The following is a 25,459-nucleotide window of genomic DNA, read 5'->3' on the forward strand; positions in this document are numbered from 1 at the left end:
GATGGGAGAAGTGGGCAGTGGAGGGAGGGCAGTAGTTATGGTTCTAAGGATGTGCTTAGTGGTGTGTTCCTAGCAAATCTATCTGCTTGTAGTCACAATTATGAATGCAGCACATACAGCATTTGAACTGAACAGTTCCAACAATTTATTTAATGTTTTTTTCATCTTTCCTCACCGGGGATCCACTTTACTGACAAGGCAATTTTCTTTATTTGTGAAAAAAAAAGAACTGATGAGAACACTGATGAAAACACATTATATATAAGTAATGTTACACAAAAAAGAAGTGCTACGCTTAAAGGCAAGGTCTTAAAACGGTACCAACAACTGTCTTTCACTTTCTTATTTTAGCTATTAGACATTTCTCATCTCCGAAGGGTCACCAACTGACCAGGTTCACAGTAAGAAAAAAAAAAACTCCCATGCGTTACAATTTGCTGCTAAATTATGGAGACTTGAATGCTAAAAGAGAGCGCTGGAAAGTAAATGACTGGCCTCAGCTGAGCAATTGCTCTGTGAATACGCATAAATGTTCCAAATGGTACATTGAATATTAAAGCCCATGTCTGGTGTTCTTGGCATGACTGGAGCTGCTGGTCGGCTATTCTTCAGCACTCGGTCATTGAAAGAGACCAATGTCTGATTACTTTTTTAAGCTGTAGATTTTATCTATGATTTTAGTCCCTTGCCATGTTAAGATAATGGTTGTGACATAAACTTCCGTGGCTTTTATATTGTATATTTTAACAGCTATGTTTTATTTATTGACGTGTATTTTTATGTATATGTGTACTGTGGTTGTCTTGTTTGTCTATACTTTTATGATCCATAGTGATCGAAATAAAGTTATATGATGATGATGATGATGATGATTACTGTGGTCATTGCACACCTTGGTTGAAAGGGAGGGAGAATATCAGGAAAAGATGGGGAATGGATGAATGTAAAGATAGTATAAACAGCCAGGGGCGTAACGATCAGTAGTGCAGCAGGTGCAGTGACACCAGGCACCAGTTGTACACAGGGCCCTCTGGATCCCATTTGTGACTGTCACTTACTATCAGATTTTGTCTAGGGAGGTCCATTTCTTTTGATGGCGTTATGGCTTAAGGCGCTCCTGCTACAACACTGGCTGTAAGCGAGATGGGGAAAGGTGAGAATAACTCGGGGAGGTGAGACGTGAATCTAGGCTGATGTAAGAGGGGCAGCACCAGGAGGAGAGCTAGAAAGGCTGGGGCGGAGGTGGATAAATGAGGGGGCAGAACGAGTTCGAGAAGGGAGAGGCTGAGAGGCTGAGAGAGAGATGATAGGTGAAAAGTACAGCAGGGAGCCAAGAGGTGGATGTATGAAGCACATAATTAAAGGAAGAAAGATGCTGGTGAGAGGAAGGAGAGGTCGAAGTGAGAGGGACAGAACAAGCAAAGGAATGTTGTTAACAGCATCATGACAGAAGTAAAAGTACATTTTGTATGAAATCAAAACGTAACTCAAAGTGCATTATTTTAATTTCCCTGTGATCTGATTCCATTGATATTATTCAGAATCAATTAAAAGTAAATACAAAAATATATGTTGTCAATACATCAGGAGTATCTTTACATCACATGCCCTTACATAAGCAGTCATTCACAATTACATTTACGCGTCATATAATTACTTATTTAATTTGAGTGGATTGCATAGATGTTGTAACTTACAAATACATTAATGTATTTAATTTTCACTTTTTTAATTGTGGAGATGTATTTATAAATTAATTTGTAGAACATTTAAAACACCACTACCTATACATTGTAACTCCCTCACTATCCCCTCTGGTCCTCAAATTCAGGATACCTAAAACGACCATACTGCCCCAGTACACCAACTATCCCTGAGCCCTAAAAACTCCTGTTTAACCCTGTAACCGCACCAATCCCTGTGGCCTAAACATTCTATACTACCCCTAAATATAACCCATCTCTGAGGCCTAAAAAAACTTTACTACCCCTATTCAGTACCCATCCCTGAAACAAAAAAGCCTTAAAACTTCTATTCACTACCCATGGTGGAAACCTAAAATCCCCTTTTTACACCTATAAAATACCCACCTCTTAAAAACTCCTTAAAACCCCTGTACACTAGCCATCCATGAATCCTAAAAAACACCTTACTACCTAAACGCAACCCAACCCGAGACCTTAAACTATTTTACTCCTACATATATATACTCAATGAAAAACACAAAGGTTACAGGGACATTATAGTTAGGCTCAGATTTTCAGAGTTCACTTGTACAAAATGTTATGTTATGTTACGAGATTTGTAAAGCCAATGGCTGCCACAGCAATGGGGCATCCCAACGCTAATCCCAAGACCAACAGAAAACAGAAAGGCAGAAGGGTATGGACGGAATTAGTTTGGAAAGAGAAGTGTCTTTATAGCTTTCCGAAAAGATCTGTGATCTTGGATACTTAATGTTGGCAAGAAGGGCATTCCAGATTATGGGCAGGAGGGCTTGGAAAGAGCGACCTCTAGCCCGCACTCTATTGCCGCGAGGGACACGTGCTAAGTGTTGCGCAGAGGAGCGCAGCGTACGGCTCGGAATGTGGGGGCTGAGGAGATAGCCTAGAATGTCGGGGGCAAGAGCATTTAAGTTTCTTTTCCGCTGGGAGCCAATGGAGCCTACAAAGGAGGTTGGAGGCTGAACACGATTTAGGCAGGCTGAAGAGCATCCGAGCAGTGGCGGTTTGTGGCCTTTGCAGGCGGTGAATCCCTGCTTTGTTAGCACCTAGATACAGAGAGTTTGAATAGTCAAGTCTAGAAAGTATGGTGAACTGGATGATGACCTGGTGGGTGTTGGCGTTGAGGAATCCAAGAAGTGGCTTGAGTCCACAATAGCCTTCAAAACAGATGCCGACAACTGACTTTGTCTGCGTCTGGTAAGTTAGGGCGAGTCAACCCAGACCCCCAGATTTTTTATGTCTGTTTGGGTACGGGAAAGGCTCCTAGAGTGGTAGGCTACCAGCGATCACTCCATAGGTGAGTAATTCGACTCAAGAGAAGGATCTCTGATTTATTAGGATTCAACTGTAAGCAGTTGATAGTCATCCAATCTGCGATGGACACCAGGTCATTTTGAAACGTAGCCACATCTTGATCGAAGTTATTGGATAACGCGATCACAAGCTGCGTATCATCAGCATAGGAGACCACAGTTAGTCCCCTACCTTTTACTACAGCTGCTAATGGCTTAATGTGGATATTACAAAAGGTGGGGCCCAGAGCAGAGCCCTATGGCACCCTAAAATGCACCAGATGAGTCTGAGAGGTGAAGTGGGGGGGGGGGGCAATCACTTGGAAGGATCTCTCAGCTAGAAAGAATGAAAGCCTAATCAAGACCGCCACTCTGATGCCATTATTTTGTAGGCTCTGCAGAAGAATCTGGTGAGACACAGTATCAAATGCAGCACTCAGATTGAGAATAATCAGGGCAGAAGCGCTTCCCTCATCCAAGGAGTTCCTAAGATGTTCGTTGACTGCCAAAAGGCAGATTTAGTACTATGGCATGGTCGAAAACCATTCTGTGAGGGGTCCAAACATTCATTAGATTTCTTTATACGTGGTAAGGATGTAGTTGATATAGGATTATGTGATTTTAGATATCAGGGGGGGAGAGAAATAGGGTGGAATCTTTCAGACTTGGAGTTCTCCAAGGTAGGTTTTTTGAGTTGGGGAATCACCTTGGTGTGTTTCCATGAAGTAGGGACTACTCCAGAGGACGTAGACAGATTAATTAAGTCGCAGAAGGGGGGTAAGAGCTGGGGTAGGACTTTTAAAAATTGATCTGGTTTGAGAGGGTCTGCTGGGGATCCTAATTTAATCTTATTACAAATGGTTGACATAGCTTCCTGGGAGAGTGAGGGAAAGGCGGAAAGAGAAGGAACATTGGGGTTAACAGTAACTGCGCGGCCAGTGTTATGCATGGTGGTGGGTGAGGTTTTATAGATGTTCTCGACCTTCTTAACAAAGAAAGAGGCAAGTACCTCACATTGATGGTTGGATGTAATGATAGATTTATTGGATTCATATGAGGTTTTAAGATCTTTTGGCAAGGTATAAAAGCATTGCGCCGGATTGCTGCTATTTTTGAGTTTATCTGCAATGTAGTTGGCTCTAGTTTTCCGGATTGATTTGTGGTATTTCTGCAGATGGCTGCACGATATTGCATTTTGAGGGCTGGGTCATAGTGTCGCCTCCATGCCCATTCAAGGGCCTTACAGTTTTTCCTAGCCTTGGTCAGGCTCTCATTTAACCACAGGCTGGATTGCGTACTCCGTCTGAAGACAGTTTGGCCAGGATGCATTTATCAAGGCTATGTGCCAGCCAGTCATACAAAGTGTTGTTAGCTGTTTCAATGCTCTCAGAGAGATGTGGCATCTGATTTAGGAGAAGGTCTCAAAAAAGGCCATCATCTAGCTTGTGCCAAGGACGTTTTAGGATAAGCTTCTGAGGGGCACCCTCAGAGGAGCTTACATCCTGTAGTGTCATTGAAATGAGGTGGTGGTCAGATCAGCTCATTGGTAAAGGAAGACAGATTTTAAGGGCAGATATGTTGTTGAAGACGGGGTCTCAGAGGTGCCCTGCAGAGTGTGTGCTACTAGGGACGCATTGCGTTAATTGAAATGGAACGAGATCCGCTCAAAAATTTGCGATCTCCTTGTCCTGACTGTCTTCAAGGTGTAGGTTGAGGTCACCCACAATATTAAAATTAACAGTCCTGGTAGTCAATGTGCCAACCAGGTTGGTTAGAGCTTCCCTGAATTTGTTTGAAGGACCTGCATGGCAATAAATCAATAACCCCAAAAGAATGAAGATACAATTAAGGGTGATTTTAAATAGTGCCCTTTCACAGTCCGCAATCATTTCTTTACTAAAGAAGCAGGTGTAGCAAGTTTTAAGAATTATTGCAATACCTCCACACAACTCATTCTATTCTGTTTCTTAATAGTATATCCCTGGGGCAGAGCCAAAATTGGCTCAGCTTCTGTGTTTGCTGTGAGCCAAGTCTCTTTTAGGAAGAGGATGTTGGGTGCCTCATCCAGTATTAGGTCGAATACTTCAGCATAGTGTTTAACAAGCAAGCAACAGTTTCAACTGAGAAACTTAAAGGTGGGAGAGGATGGTAGAGTAATGATAGCCTCTACCTTGGTTCTAAAACCGCAGTGCTGGCAGCATAGGGGGCATTCCACTGGAACCCACTTCTGGTTAGTACATTAATTGCTCTGTGTTCAAATGAGAAGTAGCTCTTTGGGTGAATAAGACCACCTTTGGAGACCTGAACGGGCAGCGTGTCTGGCGTCCGGCATCGTCCAGGCATGGACAGGCACAGATGGGCTTGCCTTTAGCATGCCTGCTGCACGTTTGCGCTGTAGCCAGCATAATGTAGCCGGGGGCACAACAGGCTCCTCCCGGTCTTGCTCCTGATTGGCTGAGGGATAGACAATCAGCGCACTGCCAGGCCATAGTGAGAGGCTAAAAGAAGCAACAACATTTACGCAATGTAAGTGAAAGTATTTAAAATATGATGGTGGTGAACAGCGTGATAGTGGCAGGTCAGATTCAGGCAAAACCACAGAGTTGCACAGATCAGATAAAAACACTTAAAATAATGGGGGTGAGCAGCACAATAGCAGCAGGTCAAGTTAAAGCAGTATTGAGATTTACACGTCCGCGTTGCAGCTGGCATAAAGTAGCTTGGGGGCACAACAGACTCCTATTGGTCTTGCTCCTTATTGGCTGAAGGATAGCCACTCAGCGCATTCCCAGGCCGTAGCGAGAGGCGGAATAGCAGTCACACAAGCCACAAAATTTGCCCAATGAAAGTGAAAGTATTTAAAAAATGATGGTGGTGAACAGCGTGATAGTGGCAGGTCAGATTCAGGCAAAACAACAGAGTTGCACAGAGTAGATAAAAACTCTTAAAATAATGGCAGTGAGCAGCACGATAACGGCAGGTCAAGTTAAAAGCAGTATTGAGATTTGCTCGTCTGTGCTGTAGCCAGCATAAAGTAGCCGGGGGGCACAACAGTCTCCTCCTGGTATTGCTCTTGATTGGCTGAGGGGTAGCCAATCAGGGCACTGCCAGGCCGTAGTGAGAGACGGTGAATTTCAGCAGTTATAGTTACCTGAGCTAACTATAACGTACGCCCCGACAATGCACTGTTTATGATCTCACCCATTACATCACTCATGACATGGTCAGTGACATCACTGATGACATCTCAAATAACACTGCTTACTCTGTGCAGTGTTTTGATGCACAGCCAACATGTGCTTCGTCAGACAAGTGACTTCTTCAAGGCTGTAAAAATTTACAATGTAATGTCATTTGAGATGTCATGAGTGATGTCATGAGTGATGTCACTGACCATGTCATGAGTGGTGTAATATGTGACGTCATCAGCAGTGCATTGCGGGCACGCGAGTAATAGTTAGCTGAATTAACTATAACGGGGGAATTTCAATGTTTTTGTATGAGTGAAATGTCCCGCTAACTATAACATGTGTGAAACCTATGTTTTTTTCAGTGAATTTGTAAGGTTTTTTAAATGCTAATTCCTAACTATAACGTGTATGAAACCTATGGTTTTTTCAGTGAATTTCTAAGGTTTTTTAAATGCTAATTTCTAACTATAACGTGGCTGAAACCTATGTTTTTTCAGTGAATTTCAAAGCAAATGATAATTTTTAAATGTATTAATTGTTATATTTTTTTATACTGATTTACTACATTATTTTAAACTATTTATTTTTAGATATTTTATTTTTTAAATTACATTACACATGTTTAATATAAATTGAAAAAAAATGCTTTTAAAAATATTGAAATTGTAATATATATTTTTTAGATTTAATATGTTTTTAATTTATATATTTTATATAGCAGGCAATGATATCCTATGTAAGGAAATTCAAGTTACTGGTAAGTACAGTTACATTTACTTTTCAGGAATAGTAGTGAGCTAGATTGGGGAATTAATTCCTCTTCAATCCTGAAGTCCCCTGTGAGCCAACTAGCCCACCAGGTACCTCCAGTATGCGCCAGGCAGCTGTGTTGCAGAGAGTCGTTCAAAGGGCACGCCCCTTTTTACAACACTCTGCAACACAGCTCCGTGGCGCTTACTGGAGACACCTGTTGGACTAGTTGCCCCCTAGGGGACCTCTGGATTAAACAGGAATTAATTCCCCAACTTAAAACGCGTTTTAGGGCATGTTTGCACTCACATCACCTCAAGCCCCGCCCCCCTACCTTCACCACTGTGCAAATGCGCCCTGTAGAGTGTTCTAAGTTGGTGGATTAAGTCCCCTTGCATACTGGGGGTCCCTGGGGGCCAACTAGCCCACCGAGAACCTCCAGTATGCGCCAGGAGGCTGCGGTGCAGAGATGTGTAATGAGGCCACGCCCCTTTTTACACCTCTCTGCAACCCAGCCGCCGGGGGCGTTTGCAGAGGGGGAACTAATTCCCCTTGCATGCTGGGGTTCCCTGGGGGCCAACTAGCCCACCAGGAATCTCCAGTATGCACCAGGGGGCTGCATTGCAGAGAGGTGTAATGAGGCCACCCTCCTTTTTACACCTCTCTGCAACGCCGCACCCTGGCGCGTTTGCAGAGGGGGAACCAATTCCCCTTGCATACTGGGGGTCCATGGGGGCCAACTAGCCCACCTGGAACCTACAGAATGTTCCAGGGGGCTGCGTTGCTTTGCCCCGGGGAGTGGTGGTCCTCGGGCCAGTGTGGGGGGATTGGGCCCCCCCCCCACACTTCTTTTTCACTATGCCCCTGGGATTTGGTCCCCCTGGGGGTAATTTGAAAAAAAGCAGACCGGGATTTAAAAAAATTTTGGGGGGGTCCTTGTGGGACCACCTGAGCAGGCCTAGGGGGTCAAGCTGTTTCTATCCTGCCCCCTTTTTGCGTTCTACACATTTGTTTGTCTGCTTTCTTGTGCCTCGGTCTACCGAGAACAAGATGGCCGCCAACACTTCCTGGTTTGGAGTGTTCACAGCCAATGAGCATGCAGCGCGTACTCGGAAAGGTACGCGTGCGGTACTCGTACGGTACTCGTACACTACTCGTACTCCGCGATTTTTTGGCAAAATTTTTTTTTGGGGGGGGGACCTTGGGGGTCCTTGTGAGACCCCCTGAGCAGGCCTAGGGGGTCAGGGTGTTTCTACCCTGCCCCCTTTTTGAGTTCTACTTGTTTGTTTTTCTGTTTTCTTGTGCCTCAGTCTACCGAGGCACAATATGGCTGCCAACACTTTCTGGTTTAGAGTGTTGACAGACAGTTGACAGCCAATTAGCATTCAGCTCATGCTCGGGAAGGTACAGAGTATAGTAAGCTTACAGTAAGCTTACCGTATGCACCTCTAGATATACTTATGATTTTACTTTTGATTCTCTCAGGAACTACTGAACGGATTTACACCATTTAACAAAAAGGGTCATCTGCGAACCGAACTCTACCTCTCTGCCAAATTTGGTGTAAATCCGTTCAGCCGTTCGGGCTGTAGCCCTGGCTAAAGGTCCTATGGATAATTGCATGGGGAAAACACGTTTTGGGACCCCCCTTTTTTCTCAGACCCTGCTGCACGAATTCACCCCAAACTTTCAGGGAAGGAGCAGAGCGGAACAGGCCATTTTCTTGGAGAAATTCACGAAGATTCGTCCACCGGCGCCAAAGTTATTCCAAATAGAATATTGCGGATTTCCTATGGAAACTAGGTTTTAACTATAACTACCTACTGGCGACTGCCAGTAGGTAATATATATATATATATATATATAAATATATATATATATATATATATATATATATATATATATATATATATATATATATATATACGCACAGTGGAGTGCGTAAATAGTTTCCCAACACTTGGTCAAAAATCCGTAAAGAACTAATTTCAAAAGAGCACAGTCAAAGTCATTTACGATATCCAGATCGGCGCATTTATTTGATGCTGCAGACAGTTAACAAATGCGTTTCGGCGTTGCCGCCTTCGTAAGTGTTAATGATAGAGCGCGCGAGGCCACCCGACCAATAGTTTTCGCCGTTTCCGGCTTCAGGGCCCATATATTTTCCAAATCACCATATACATCGATCGGGTGACTTCACGAGCTCTACCAGGTTGGTGTGTGTGTGTTCCCTGCTACCAATTTCGGTGCACCCGACTTACCATCCACCGATGCGGGTGCCTAATGACCACAATGAATCAGGGAGCTAGCTGTAAAGGAAAGGCAGCAAAATACAAACCCAACCAATAACATTCAAATACTGTTTAAATGACCACGGACAACTGGAAGTTTTAAAATGTTTATCTAAAGTTCATTATTTTCTTGCATGAGGTACAATAAAACAAGGCAATCAATAACCAAGATAACGTAAATCACATAAGCATAAAGAAATAATGACAGAGTAATCATCAAAGTACTAATAAAATGTAATGAGAAAAGATACTCTGCAAGTCAGTATTATCTAAACAGGGATAACCTAAGTGTGAGTGACTATAGGAGAGCTTATAATGAATAACACGCTTCACTTAAGGTGAAGGGGCCTTTGAACAAACTAGGCAACGAAGTTCTAGACCATATCAGGAAATGACACACTGCTATGCAAAATATAATTTCTAACAAATGAGAAGACATAGGAATAAACTTATGGAAGTTATAAATGACTGTCAATAGTTGCAGAAAGGCATGGAAAATATCACATGTGCAATGTTGAACTTTATTAAAGCAAAAGTTAGAAATTCAGAAGGTGCAAGATTTTAAGAGTTTTTCAGAGCAATATTTACCTAGAAAGGTGTGGAAACCAAACCCTGGCCACGGGTCAGTTTAAGGACAGGAAACCCTCAAGGAAGGATATCCCTCAAAGGACGGCAGGTGCAGAATGGACACCCAGGACAGGACAGGATACCCTCGGAATAGAAATCAGGACAGGACCCTCAGGACAGGACAGCAAACCCTCAGGACAGGACCCTCTTCAGGACAGGACCGGAACCCACAGTTCGGAAGCAACGCCTGCGCTCCACCCGCTCTGCAGCTATCGATCAAGACCCCGATTGGGTCAGCGAACTCCCAGCTAAGTGCTTTGCCAGCACTTTAAGGTTCAGTAGAACCTTAGCCTATGGTCAAATTCGGACAGAGTGCTTCGCAGCGCTCTGTATCTTCAGTCACCTATTGAGTGCGTTGGGTCAGTGACAGGTCAGCTAAACCAGACAAGTCGGACGGTTCACTAGGTGAACCCAGGGTAGATATACAGTTTGGGACAGTGTACCACCCCCCAATGTTGCAAAGTGTCAGAATCCCTCAATTTCGATTGGTCCTAAGGTAGGATTTGGGTAACACACCAATCACAATACACGATTTGAAGCCTTCATTAACATATTTGGGTACCGCCTAGCAGGTTTGGGGTTCCCATGAGAAGTTACACGGCAAACAGTAGCGCAACATTACAATGTATCATATAAGGAGCCACATTCGCTGTTCTCGCAGGGCAGAGGTGACTTTCTCAGGAGCATCTTGCCCATCACTGCCAACTGGCGGTGTTCCATCTGTCAAGGTCCCTCGTGCTGCCGAATGTCGCACAGGCGCAGAAGGGACCTCCAATATGGCTCTCCTCTCACTCAGACCCCCATTTCCCGCGGTACATGAAAAGTAAGCGAAAACAAATTAATACATAATAATGTCATTATGAAAACACATCACAGGGTTTGTACTTTTAACTCATCATCAAGAAATAAACTTATTGCATCTAAATGTTAGCTACATTGATACGGACACAAGAGCAGTGGCACGAGCAGTACCACATGATAAGCACAGCTATGAATTACGCATGCGCATAACTTTCCCTCCACTTCTGCAGACGCGTCAGGACACGTGAGTGTGGCTGACGCATGCGCAGTAACTAAAATACAAGCGGCGGCCATTTTAGAGGACACGGATTAAATTCATTAGAAATACACATAGGCAAGCGTCATAAACTTTACTCAAACTTAATATAAATGTTAGTAAGACGTACATTTATTACCTTGTTATACATAAACGAGGTTCTTGACTTCGGCAAGCCGCAAAATATGCGAAGCTTTGCTTCATCAATCCCCTCTTTGATGATATTTACTATCATCACAAATTATAATGGAACCAGATGCCAACTTTCTTTCACACTTTATAAAGTTCTATTTCTTCCAGCAACCGTTCTAACTTTTCTCTCTCAGTTTTAGCAGGGTGAGAAGTCTTCACCTTTTTGTATATCTGATCATTCACTTCCTCTAATTCAATCTCATCCACACTTCGTTTCACTCCTCTTGCATTTACCTCGTGCTTTTTGGTGCGCTTGCGGCATTTACAGCATAAGAAAATGGAAAGTATAATAAGACCTATAATACCAATTGGCATCAGAATTTTGAATAATAAGCTTTTACCTATGCTAGCAAGCCAATGACCTACATTTGAGAGACCATCTACCAGTCTCTTCCAGGCACTATCAACCTCGAGTGGTTTGAGTTCCTTTGCCAAATTAGTAATGTTTTTCACATATCTTTTGATCTGTACACTTTTATCCGGAATATAAGTGCAACAATGTTGCGCCTTCAACATCCGGCAGACTCCGCCCTCTTTCGCTAATAAGGTGTCAAGAGCAAGTCGATTTTGTAAAACCATTGATCTGATCGCAACCATTTCGGTATTGACCAGCAGAAATCCATGAGCTGTTTCAGTAGACAGCACATCTACTATAGTAGACAATTTGCAAATTCTGTGAGTGTTCAGAACCACTCCCACTCCAGGTATCAGTGCACTGAAAATACTACCCATAATTTCACCTATACTTTCTCTTTTACTATGCACTAAGCCATTAGTATCTTCATTGCTTCCAGCTTTTCCATTCACATGGTATATTTTCGGGAAGACAATGCCAAAGTAGCAGCTTCCATACCAGTGATCCGGCAATTTGAAATAAGCCTTGTCCCCACAAATATAATAAATTCCAGGAAACACAGGCTCTGACCCATTTTTGAAACCCCATCCTCCAATTACCTTGTAATTATGTTCGCATTCACTGGAACCAATGAAAACATTATTATAATAGCTAGTCTTCTCGCGGTGAAGACATAGCTTGCCTTTCTTTTCAAAATCCAGCAACAGAGCAGGACCCGCTCCACCCGATGAGGTGCCTTCCATGTTCTCTGCCCACTTTGGCTTTTTCTGACTTTCGTCATTAGCCTTCTTTTGAATTTTAATTCTCCTTTTCTCTGCCATGTTCAGGAACATCTTTTCCTGCTCACGCAAAGAACAAGTCAAGTTATCTCTGTGTGCGTCTGCTATGTCAATGTTACCTAGTCTCCCATATATCTTATGGTGTCAGTTTTGGTATGTACAGGATTCAAGTTCCCACGTATAGGAAGTTCAGAAAAGATCACGTCATTGTTAGAATAATAATACTGTAACGGTCCCCTTTTATAAAATAAACTAGCTAAAATGCTACAGGAGATTCCATATGTCAATGGCAGGTGATGGTATGTCACGCCTTCAGCCACAGAAGTAGGTAGCTTCATGCAGACATAGCAATCTTCAATTTCCATAGTCTCTACATAGTGTATTAACAAGTTTGCGAAAACGTTTAAGTGTGTCCTGTTCTTCATTCCATGATAATGTAGTCCTCCCTCATCTGATGCTTCTAAGTTCTGTTTTGTTTGTCTCAAAGCTCTTTCATGTCGTGCTACACTCTGTGTTGTTAGCTCCTCATTGTCAGTATTTACAACTTCAGTAGGGACAATGTTAGTATCTTTACTTACAGCAAAGGGAATGAAAATTGTTAATCCTATCCAGATAACTATCAGTACTACTACACTACATATACACACCTTGCAACACGTTTTAAAACGGCTGCAACTAGGTCTACCATTCACTGTTGAATCAGACATTTTGGCTCAGAAGGAGTCTCTCGAACCCCTCTTTTTGGCTTTACACACTTAGCTTACTTTGTGCAAATTCACGGTGGTTCGTCCTCCTCTTCAGCTGAGTACTCTGGGACGGGTTCTCCGTCGCTCACGTCAGTTATATCAAGATCTTCAAGTTCCTCCAAAACCAGTGTCCATTCAGGAGATTTGTACTTTTTGTTTTGTCTTTTTATTCGCTCACTCCTTCTTTTGGAAGAGTCTTCTTCTTGCCCTGCTATTCGAGCACTTCTTCTTGCTTCTGCACGTTTTTCTTCCACTGTCTTTATCCTTAGACTCAATCTTTTTACAAACCTAGGCTCAAGGTTGTTTCTTTTCTTTAGTCTCTTAGTTGGTACTTGGACTTCACTATCTTTTCTTATTCTCTTGTTCTCTTTATCTTGTGGTAATTCTTCTCCACTTTCTTCTCCTACTTCCCTTATCTGACTAGTTCCAGGGCTAGCATCAAATTCTTCTGCCTGGTTGCTAATCTGGCCTTGTTCAGGAATATTTTGTTTTTGGCTTTCGATTGTCTCTGTTTCTGTTTCGGTTTCCTGAACCCGTTCCTTTAACCCTCTCTGATCCTGTTCAAGCACTTCGATCTCTTGATTTTCTTCTGCTCGAACTATCACTCTATTTCTAGTCTCTCCCTTATCTGCATCAGGTGTTAGCGGTGGTGTATCAAATACCTGTTCTGTCCCTGTCTGACCTTCTCCTTCCTCAGTTTTGATTTGAATCTCAAGCGGCTGAGGTTCTTCGCCTGTGCCTTGCTTTTCCTGACTAGTCCACTCTCTACCTTCACTAAGTCGTTCTCTTGTTCTGATAGGATCTTCGGTCAGATCAATCATCGGTATCCATTCTTCTGGCCATATGCTTGGCAGCTCGTCTTCAGCTACTCCTGGCTCAGTTTCCTGGACCTCTTCAGCAGGCTGGATTCTTGGCAGTTCGTAGTCAACTACTCCTGGGCCAACGTCTGCTGTTCCTGCAACCTGACTGGTGCTGGGCTGCTCGTTGTCAGTTGCTTCTGGTCTGGCTCCTTCAGGGTCCTCTGCTGGTTGCCCTTCTTCTTCAAATCCTTTGTCTGGCAATACCTTCTGGGTGTGTCCAGCGTGGATCCACTGGGGAACACCTGTGACTTTCACTGCTGTGGTTGTTACCAGGATTACTTGGCGTTTCTTTCCCCACCTTGGTGCCAGACAGCTTGATCGAGTGTGCTTCTTTATTTTGACCCAGTCTCCTGGAACCAAGCTGTGGAGAGGAGTCGTTGGATTGAGGATGCCGTCGTCTCCAATCTGGCGAGAGATAGAACGCACTTGGTCACCCAATCTTCTGCAGTATTCAAGCACCAAATCATCAGTAATACTCAACAGTTTGCTTCCTGGCACCCATGCTTGTCTCATCACTCTTCCCATAATGATTTCATGGGGACTTAGGCCTGTCTTGCGGTCAGGAACACTTCTCAGTCCCATCAGGACCAAGGGCAGGGCCTTCACCCAGGTCATGCCAGTTGCATCAGTCAGCTTTGCTAGTCTGTTTTTGATAGTTCCATTCACTTGTTCCACTATTCCAGAAGCCTCTGGGTGGTATGCACAGTGCAGTTTCTGCCTTATTCCAAAGGCCTTACAGAGTTCAGCCATTATGTCATTCTGGAAATGTCCACCCTTATCTGATTCAATAATGTATGGTATTCCGAATCTAGGTATCAGTTCTTTTAGTAAACACTTCGCTACTGTCAGTGCGTCACTTTGAGGAGTAGGGTAAGCTTCTACCCATTTTGAAAATACGCAAACAATGACAAGGACATATCGTTTCCCTTCACAACGGGGCATGGTGATGAAATCAACCTGTATCCTTATAAAGGGACCCCCTGATCTCCCAATCCTGCTCAGTTCAACCATTGTCCTCTTGCCTGGGTTCATCTGTTGACATGACAGGCACCTCTGGCAGAGGGACTCTGCTACCTTCCTGAACTTTTTACTGTACCAAGTCTGTTGAAATACCAGAATCATGGCATCCCTACCAATGTGTGATCCTTCATGTATTAATCTTGCCATTGTGCCAAGCAAGTGTCGGGGTAACACAGGCATACCAGTTGGGCCCAAAATCACACCATCCACACGTCTCGGTCTACACCCATCCTCCTTCCATTTCTCTCTTTCTTGCCAAGGAGCCGATTCCTGCCACTCTCTCACTTCATCCCACGTAGGCACTTCTTCAAACACCTGAAGCTGGCAGCTGGTTCCTGGCCCCCCTCGTTTTGGATTTACAATATACCGATCTTTGGCACACCATTGGGCCACTCGGTCAGCATAATCGTTTCCCAGTGATACTCTGTCCATGCTCCTTTGATGAGCAGCACATTTTACCACTGCCAGTTCTTTGGGCAACTGGATGGCCTCTAAAAGGTCATGAACAACCTTTGCATTCCGAATGGGAGTACCTGAGGAAGTCATGAATTCCCTCTGTAGCCATAATTGGCCAAAGTCATGCACAACGCCATAACAGTACTGACTGTCAGTATACACTGTTATGCGTAAGTCCTTCCCAATTTTGCAAGCCTTTATCATGGCTATCAATTCGGCTACTTGTGCAGACTTGATGTTATATAGGTAACCTGCTTGTTCAATTTTTGTGAAAGACACTACTGCATAAGCAGCACTCAAGCCTCCTAGTTCATGTCTTAGACAGGAACCATCCACAAATAGCTCTTTATCATGCTCAGGCAATGGTACTTCTTTTATGTCTGGGCGTGGTTTAGTACTGAACTCTGTCAGGTCAATACAATCATGTTCATCATCATCCCCACCTTCTATTTCCAAGGGGTCGGGGAGTAAGGTGGCAGGGTTCAGAATACCGCACCTAACAATGCTTACATTTGCTGCACCCACAAGAATCCTCTCGTATTTAGTCAGCCGACTAGGGGTGAGATACTGTGTTTTAGTTCTGGTCAATAGAATTACCACTCCATGTGAAACATACACGGTCACAGGATGTCCCATGACAATGGACTCACTCTGTTCCAAACTTGCACAGGTAGCAGCTACTGCTTTCAGACAGCCTGGTAACCCAGCAGCTACTGGGTCCAAAGTGGTAGAAAAATAGGCCACAGGCCTTCTGGTCGTGCCATGTTCTTGAGTCAGGACTGACAATGCGCAATTATCGCGAGTGTCACAGAATAGGGCAAACTCTTTGGAATAATCTGGCATTCCCAACGCAGGGGCCGTACACAGACAGTTTTTCAATCTTGTGAAAGCCATTAAACTTTCATCGTCCCACTCTACAACATCTGGCATTCCTCTCGTGGTCATTTTTATCAAGGGCCTGGCTAAGGCTGCAAATCCCAGAATCCACTGTCTGCAGTACCCTAATACCCCCAGGAACATTCTGACATCTTTTTGAGTACGGGGCAACTGCATCTTTTGAATTATTCTCACTCTTTCTGATGTGACTTTTCTGACACCCTTTTCTATCTGGTGTCCTAGATATTTCACTGATTTCGCACAGAACTGTAGTTTGTCAGGGGCCACTTTATGCCCTTTCTCACACAGATGATTTAGGAGGGCAATGGTGTCAACTACACAGTCCCTGTGACTTTTAGACGCCAGTAGAAGGTCGTCTATGTACTGTACTAACACAGAGTTCCCAGGTAAGATCAAAGTCTCTAGACATTTTTTCAAGATCTGATTAAAGATAGAGGGGCTCTCTGTATACCCTTGAGGGATCCGGTTCCAACAATACACGTGACCCTCGAAGGCAAATGAGAAAAGAAATTTGCTGTCGGGGTGCAGGGGTATCGAAAAGAATGCATGACATAAATCAATCACAGTGAACCATTCAGCATCCCAAGGAATCTGGTACAATATCACTGCAGGGTTCGGGACAATAGGGCAGCAAGGAACTACAATTTTGTTAACCTTTCTCAGGTCCTGCACTACCCTATACTTGCCACTAGGCTTTTTGATGCCCATAATCGGTGAGTTACATGGGCTGCTCATCACTTCCTGTATGATGTCTCCTTCTAATAATTTTTGTATTTCCAGAGTGACACCTGCTTTCACTTCAGCATTCATTCGGTAGGGCCTAGTGTTAGGATATACTGCATTGTCCTTGATGGCTATCTGTATGGGGTCCACATCTTTCATCAACCCCACATCCTTTCCAGTGAAATCCCACACCTCTGGCTTTACGGCTTCCTGTAGTTCTTGGGGCAAGTCCTGCAGGGTCAATCTTTTAATTTCTGAGTCAGGTCTAAGCAACAATAATTTATAAATGCCGTCTTCATCTGGGGTCTGTATTTCAACACCTTTTGGTGTGCAAAAGATGGTACAGTTCATTTTGCACAGCAAATCACGACCCAGTAGATTCACTGGACTGGTGTCACAGACGACAAATCTATGCATCTGTTTAAAATTTCCAATTGAAATCTCCATTGGTTCGGTAACAGGAGTACTAATCAATTGATTAGATACACCCACTACTTGGATATTTTCTCCCGAGAGGGGTAGGTTTGGAACGTCCACTGTTCTTACAGTAGAACGGGTAGCGCCAGTGTCCAACAGAAAGGTGACATCATTTCCGTCAACCTTTCCTTCAATATATGGTCCAGACTGGTCTACCGGCAAGGAAGCGCCAAGTACGCACTCCTCGTCCTCCCCTCTCAGGCCCCGTCAGTCCTGATCATTACAAAGGAAGGTATCATTCAGCAGATACTGCGAAGTTGCTGTATTTCTGTTCTCCCCGCTTTCCCAAACCTCTATTTCTTCATCTTCTGCCTGTCTTCCCCTGTATACCTGCTTGGGTGCTCGAGGCACCTGAACTGTTTTTACCTGGGGTTGAGTCTTTCTTGGTCTTTCTTTCTGCGTCTGTGGGGTTAAATCAGGAGTTTTTTCATTAGCATCGACTAATTGAGGACACTCGTTTCGCCAGTGTCCAATTTCGCCGCACTGATGGCAGGGAAATTTCTTCATAGCCTCTTCCCTGCTAAATTTGGGCCGGGGCTTTCCTCCACCCCCTCCCCCAGGACCTTTGTTCTCAGCATTTTTAACCATGTTACTCAATTGTTTTTCCTGCTGTTCTGCGAGCTTCACCTGAGCCCACATAACCTTTTCCTTGAGGGCCTTTTTCTTTTCTGCCATCTCATCCTCGCAGTACTTAGCGTACCGCAGGACCTCATCCATTTTCTTAGTATGCCAACAGATTTTATTATCTTTTATCCACTGACAAATTTCAGGTCTTAAACCATTTACAAACCTGTAAATAAAGTGCGTCATATCCTTCAGGTCGATGTTATCAATGCCACTGTATGTTTTAAATACCTGCAATAACCTCTCATAGAAGGAGTGCACTGTCTCGTCCCTTTCCTGTGTTGTTCTATCTATTTTTGTCCAATCAGTTTCTTTTGCGGGCACCTTTTCTTTCAAATGCTGAATTACCTGCTCATATTTTCGCATGACATCCTTTGATGGCTCCCCAGTTTCCTTGTTTCTGGGATACTCCTCACTGGGCCAGTCTATGGCTATTTTACACTGGGTCCATAAATCTACTGGAACCACAATGTCGAAAAACCCATCCAGGTCTTTCCACAGACATTTCTGTACCTTCACAAACCTTTCCACCTGCCTGTACCAGTCAACTGGTTTCTCTCGTAATTTTGGAAAATCGTTCGTGAAGGACACAATATCCTGCCTAGACCAGGGGACATGCACATATTTCCCTCCTGGAACTTCGCGCATGGGGCATAACTGCTCAGGTTTTTCTACCTCTCTTAAAGCAAACTCGGGAGTCACTTGTCGGGACCGAACCTCTTCCCTCTTTTTCGCCCACCTGCTTCTCCATCTTTCCACATCTCCCCATTTCTGCAGTACCCCCATTAATTCTTTAATCTGCAACTTCTTCCCTGCCACATTCAGGTGTTCTATATCTTTGTCTGAGAAGTCTGCTCTGTACGGTTTCTGTAAGGGCTTGGATTTTGAGATATCTACCCCCATACTAACTGCTGTTTCGGTCAGTTTTTCGTGGAGCACTCTAGTGTTCCTTGTAAAGCTTTTACATATGAACGACAATTCTTCTTCAGAGTAGGTATTCAATCGATCCAACCCCACATTTCCTGCCATTAATTCTTCTATTTCAACCCTCAGCTTGTAGAGGTCTAAAGGTTTTGTTTGCGGAGTCTGCTTCTCTAATTCACGACTCCAACTCTCAATTTCATCCGGAGTTACCAGAGAGACATTCCTAGTACCTGTTGCTGTCTCTAATTTAATTTCTTTTGTATTAAAAGGGTTATGCCTCTGCTGTATTCCCTTTCCAGTCTGTTTGTTTGGCAATTCCAAAAACGCAACTTCAGACTCGCACTCACTGGACTGATCATCTATGATGATCGGTTCCTGTCTCGGGGCTGCCATGACTGGGGTCATAACTGGAGTAATCGGATTTCCTTGACCATTTCCGTATAACGGGACCACCGGTCCAATAGTTACTGGAATAGTCAATGCCTCAGGACTGGTATTTAACTGGGAAATTTTCTGAATTATTTCTGTCCTTTGTCTAGCTAGAGCCTCTTGCTCCTTTTCCACTAGTACCCTTCTTAAAGTCGTGTCATGTAATATCTGTGGGGTCAATGGAGGAGTAAAACTCGGGGCAGTAGGATGCGTTTCACTTGGTCCTCCCCCATAATTTGGTTTCGGGAATAAAGTTCCAGTATTAAAGGACCTGCGCTCTTCCCCATATGGAGGTTGAACAAAAGGCAGTCCTGAATTCGATGGTTTCTCTTCGCTTTCATACAAGGGTCTGGGAAAAAAGGTTTTCGTACGTGAATATTTTTCTTCCTGGCTCGCGGGCACTTTGGGATATATATCCCTTGTTTCCGCCGGTTCGGGTTTTTCAGGATAGGGCAATACTTGACCACCCCCTCCCAGTCCCAGGGACCTGTCTTCTTCCTTTTGGAAGTGGCGTCGGGGAACATCTCCTACACTGGAAGGTCGGGTTCCCTCATTGTAAGGTGGCGGACTTCTGGTACAGATGTCTTCTATTAGTTCATCATCTGAATCCCCCAGGGCCCCCCAATGCTTACATTTTTCAGTACTTTTCTCACCCGCTCCAATGTTATGACATGCCGGCATCATGGGAAACAGACCCTCAACAATCATGCTCTGCCTCCACTGTTTCATCCTTTTATCCCTGGATTCCTGTTTCTGCCTGGGGTACCACTTGGTCAAACCCTTGTCCATTCGGGGTCTTTCTCTTTCAAAAGCCTCAATCTCCCATTCCTCTAATGCCTCATACTGCGTTAGTCTCGGTCTGGGATGCAGTTCATTCATTCGGGTTCTTAAATTAAATAAGATCCTACCATTGAAAGTACCATCTAACGGAAAAGCCAATACTCCGTCATCTTTTGTGTACTTCACCCAATTCTCCAGCCACACACAGGTATTGTACCCTCGGTCAAACATCATGAATGAGGCGGGAGTATTGGGTGCTGGGACAAGAACACCTTCCCTAGATTTAATCGGTTTGTCCGTTTTAAAATAATTTTTCACCTTACTTACAAGGGACATTTTTCTCTTGGTTCCGTACATAATATCGTATCTATTAGTCTTCCACTGATCCCTTTCAAACCCTAGGTGCCTTGGATCAGGTCGAGTTCCTGTAGTCTGCGAGTGCCACATACGACTTCTGCGCTAAACTTTGTTTACAAACTACCTCCAATCAGAACGCGCTTCAGAAATTCGTGCAACCAATGGGTGCGCGACACTAAATAAGCTCCGCCAATGGGTGCGCGGCCCCTTCGTGAGACAGTTCCCACGCTCCGGCGCTCACCCCTCCTTTACAATTCCAGCTCCGCTACCCGCCCGCTGCTTCTACCAATCCCAGCGCGGCACAGAGTGACGTCAGAGGCGCTTCGCGACTGACTCCCTCCCTTCACAAGGTAACGGAAACTTTCTTTCTTTTAAAGTGCTCAGTGCTTGGTTATTTTACAACAAATACACATTCGCCACAGTGCTCAAGTGTCTAGACAGAGAAAGAATTGTTTTACTGCAAGTAAACTACTTCCATTTACTTTTCACTCGCTGCGGGCAGATCTCTTCCGCCTACCCTTCACTCTAGCTTCGGTGAACCTGTTATTCCCCTAAACTCATCCACTTCTTTCCGGGATATATTCCGAGTTTAAGGTTTCTCAGCGGACCCCTCTGCTTTCACGCTAGCTCCGAGGAACCTGCTACTCTTCCGATGTGACCCTTACTAGGTTACGCCACTATGGGAATTTTGCCAATGAACCCCGTTACTGTCATTTATTCACACATGTATTCAGAAAACCCTAGTTAGTGCTTCCCGGTTATCCTAACCTGCACCTAACTTTCCTCGAACCTGTGACCTCAGGACAATGGATTCTATTCACCACTTGCCCTTTCAATTCCCCGGGGAGTTCGGACAACACGAAACAATTCGGTTTACAAATGCATGGATTAGTACATATAACAATATAAGAACAAGAATAATAACAATACAAAAATTCATGAATTTCAGCAGCGTATTCACAAGAGAGTGATCAGTTCCCTTAGAACAGCCGCTCTTATAGCAGCATTAATATAATAGCAGCTTCCGACTTAACTAGTCCAACTAATCCCTGCCTTACTCTCAACTAGTCCCTAACCATCCTCTAGCTACCAGAAAACTGATAGAGCGCGCGAGGCCACCCGACCAATAGTTTTCGCCGTTTCCGGCTTCAGGGCCCATATATTTTCCAAATCACCATATACATCGATCGGGTGACTTCACGAGCTCTACCAGGTTGGTGTGTGTGTGTTCCCTGCTACCAATTTCGGTGCACCCGACTTACCATCCACCGATGCGGGTGCCTAATGACCACAATGAATCAGGGAGCTAGCTGTAAAGGAAAGGCAGCAAAATACAAACCCAACCAATAACATTCAAATACTGTTTAAATGACCACGGACAACTGGAAGTTTTAAAATGTTTATCTAAAGTTCATTATTTTCTTGCATGAGGTACAATAAAACAAGGCAATCAATAACCAAGATAACGTAAATCACATAAGCATAAAGAAAAATTGACAGAGTAATCATCAAAGTACTAATAAAATGTAATGAGAAAAGATACTCTGCAAGTCAGTATTATCTAAACAGGGATAACCTAAGTGTGAGTGACTATAGGAGAGCTTATAATGAATAACACGCTTCACTTAAGGTGAAGGGGCCTTTGAACAAACTAGGCAACGAAGTTCTAGACCATATCAGGAAATGACACACTGCTATGCAAAATATAATTTCTAACAAATGAGAAGACATAGGAATAAACTTATGGAAGTTATAAATGACTGTCAATAGTTGCAGAAAGGCATGGAAAATATCACATGTGCAATGTTGAACTTTATTAAAGCAAAAGTTAGAAATTCAGAAGGTGCAAGATTTTAAGAGTTTTTCAGAGCAATATTTACCTAGAAAGGTGTGGAAACCAAACCCTGGCCACGGGTCAGTTTAAGGACAGGAAACCCTCAAGGAAGGATATCCCTCAAAGGACGGCAGGTGCAGAATGGACACCCAGGACAGGACAGGATACCCTCGGAATAGAAATCAGGACAGGACCCTCAGGACAGGACAGCAAACCCTCAGGACAGGACCCTCTTCAGGACAGGACCGGAACCCACAGTTCGGAAGCAACGCCTGCGCTCCACCCGCTCTGCAGCTATCGATCAAGACCCCGATTGGGTCAGCGAACTCCCAGCTAAGTGCTTTGCCAGCACTTTAAGGTTCAGTAGAACCTTAGCCTATGGTCAAATTCGGACAGAGTGCTTCGCAGCGCTCTGTATCTTCAGTCACCTATTGAGTGCGTTGGGTCAGTGACAGGTCAGCTAAACCAGACAAGTCGGACGGTTCACTAGGTGAACCCAGGGTAGATATACAGTTTGGGACAGTGTACCACCCCCCAATGTTGCAAAGTGTCAGAATCCCTCAATTTCGATTGGTCCTAAGGTAGGATTTGGGTAACACACCAATCACAATACACGATTTGAAGCCTTCATTAACATATTTGGGTACCGCCTAGCAGGTTTGGGGTTCCCATGAGAAGTTACACGGCAAACAGTAGCGCAACATTACAATGTATCATATAAGGAGCCACATTCGCTGTTCTCGCAGGGCAGAGGTGACTTTCTCAGGAGCATCTTGCCCATCACTGCCAACTGGCGGTGTTCCATCTGTCAAGGTCCCTCGTGCTGCCGAATGTCGCACAGGCGCAGAAGGGACCTCCAATATGGCTCTCCTCTCACTCAGACCCCCATTTCCCGCGGTACATGAAAAGTAAGCGAAAACAAATTAATACATAATAATGTCATTATGAAAACACATCACAGGGTTTGTACTTTTAACTCATCATCAAGAAATAAACTTATTGCATCTAAATGTTAGCTACATTGATACGGACACAAGAGCAGTGGCACGAGCAGTACCACATGATAAGCACAGCTATGAATTACGCATGCGCATAACTTTCCCTCCACTTCTGCAGACGCGTCAGGACACGTGAGTGTGGCTGACGCATGCGCAGTAACTAAAATACAAGCGGCGGCCATTTTAGAGGACACGGATTAAATTCATTAGAAATACACATAGGCAAGCGTCATAAACTTTACTCAAACTTAATATAAATGTTAGTAAGACGTACATTTATTACCTTGTTATACATAAACGAGGTTCTTGACTTCGGCAAGCCGCAAAATATGCGAAGCTTTGCTTCATCATTAACCTGCTCAATGTAATTGTGTGTTTAAATAAAGAAGTGCTATACAAAATTTCATGTGCATAGAAAGTGACTGTGTACTTCATGAACAGTGAAAAAGGAACAAAAAATCACCTTGTTTTTAGTGGCCATTTTGTAAAGGTAAAATTGCACATAGCGTTAATTAACCATACTATATAAACAATTTATAAGCTATATTAGCATTCTGTTTCGGATCATTTTAGTGCATTACATATTAACAATTCATATGTATCTATCTCTAGAGTTTCTTTGAATATTATAAGGTCTGTAAACATTATCGGACCTTACATTAACTCCGCATTTCTAGCATGTTGTGCAATTTAGTCTGGTCATTCCGAGGCTGGTGCTAGATCGTAGTCACTCTATTTATGCTGTGAATCAGCAACTTAGCCATATATATATATATATATTCACTGAAAAAAAACATAGGTTTCAGGGACGTTATAGTTAGTTGGACATTTCACTTCTACAAAACCATAGAAATTCCGCCGTTATAGTTAGTTCAGCTAACTATAATTTGCGCCTCCGCAATGCACTGCTGATAATGTCACATATTACATCATTCATGACATGGTCAGTGATATTAATCCAACCATCGTGGTGCATGACCTGCGGCCAGGCCCTGTGGCTAACCCCTCTAAGTCAGTCACCCTGGGAGGGGGCATGCATCCCCCCACCCCTGGCGACTTCGGCCCCAGGGACCTCATCTCCTAGGTCTGGTCACATATTTTTAGGGAATGGGCACATGCCTCCCCATGGGCTGTTTTTGGCCCAGGGGACCCCACCCTCCGGGCCCACCACTGGATTTATGAGGGAGGTGCCCACAGCCCCCGTGATTGGGTCAATTTTGTGTCCAGGGACCCCATCTCCTCGGGTCTGGCCATATTATAAAGAGGAGGGGTACACAGCCCCCTAGCATGGCCAATTTTGCCCAGATCCGCTGGGCCTTCTATCTTTTTATATTGGGGTGGGGTACGCAGCCCCCATCCTGGGCTGATTTTGTCCCTGGGGACCCCATCCCCTGGCCAATAATTATTAGGGGAGGGAGACAGTGCAATCCCCCTCCCTGGGCCAATAATATATATTGCCTACTAGGACCTAGTTTCCATAGGAAAAGCGTTTTTTTGTTTTGCTATTTACTTTGACAAATCTTCACTAAATTTTCAAAACTGGTGCACCAATCACTTCAGCTGCTGTCTGGAAAGTTGTGGGGTGATTTGTCAAGCGGGACCTGATAAAAGGGGGTCTCAAAATAAATGTTCCATTGCAATTTTATATAGGGGTTGTAGAGACCACTACAGCCCAAACCTATTATGGCATTGGGGACCCCATCCCACAGGGCCATATATATTTAAACTGGAGAGAGGGCCATGTGCCTCACAGAGCCTCCATATGCCCTTGGAATCCAATCCCCCAGGCCCACTATTAAAATTAAAGGTGGAGGGTGGCTCAAGGCCCCCTTCCCTGAGCCTTGTTAGGCCCTGGGCACCTCATCCCCCAGGAACGTTTATAAAAAATAAGGGGGAGGGGATCTAATCAGCCCCCCCTCTGAGCCTTGTAAGGCCCTGAGGACCCCATCCCTCCGTGCTACTATTTAAAATTAAGGGAAGGGGCATGCACTCCTCCTTGGGATGATTTGGGTCCCGGGGACCCAATTCCCCAAGGCCCATTGAATTTTTGGTGAGAACAGGGAGGCGCATTCCCTT

The sequence above is a fragment of the Lissotriton helveticus genome, chromosome 5_1 (assembly GCF_964261635.1).
Source record: "Lissotriton helveticus chromosome 5_1, aLisHel1.1, whole genome shotgun sequence".
In the NCBI taxonomy this organism is placed as follows: domain Eukaryota; kingdom Metazoa; phylum Chordata; class Amphibia; order Caudata; family Salamandridae; genus Lissotriton; species Lissotriton helveticus.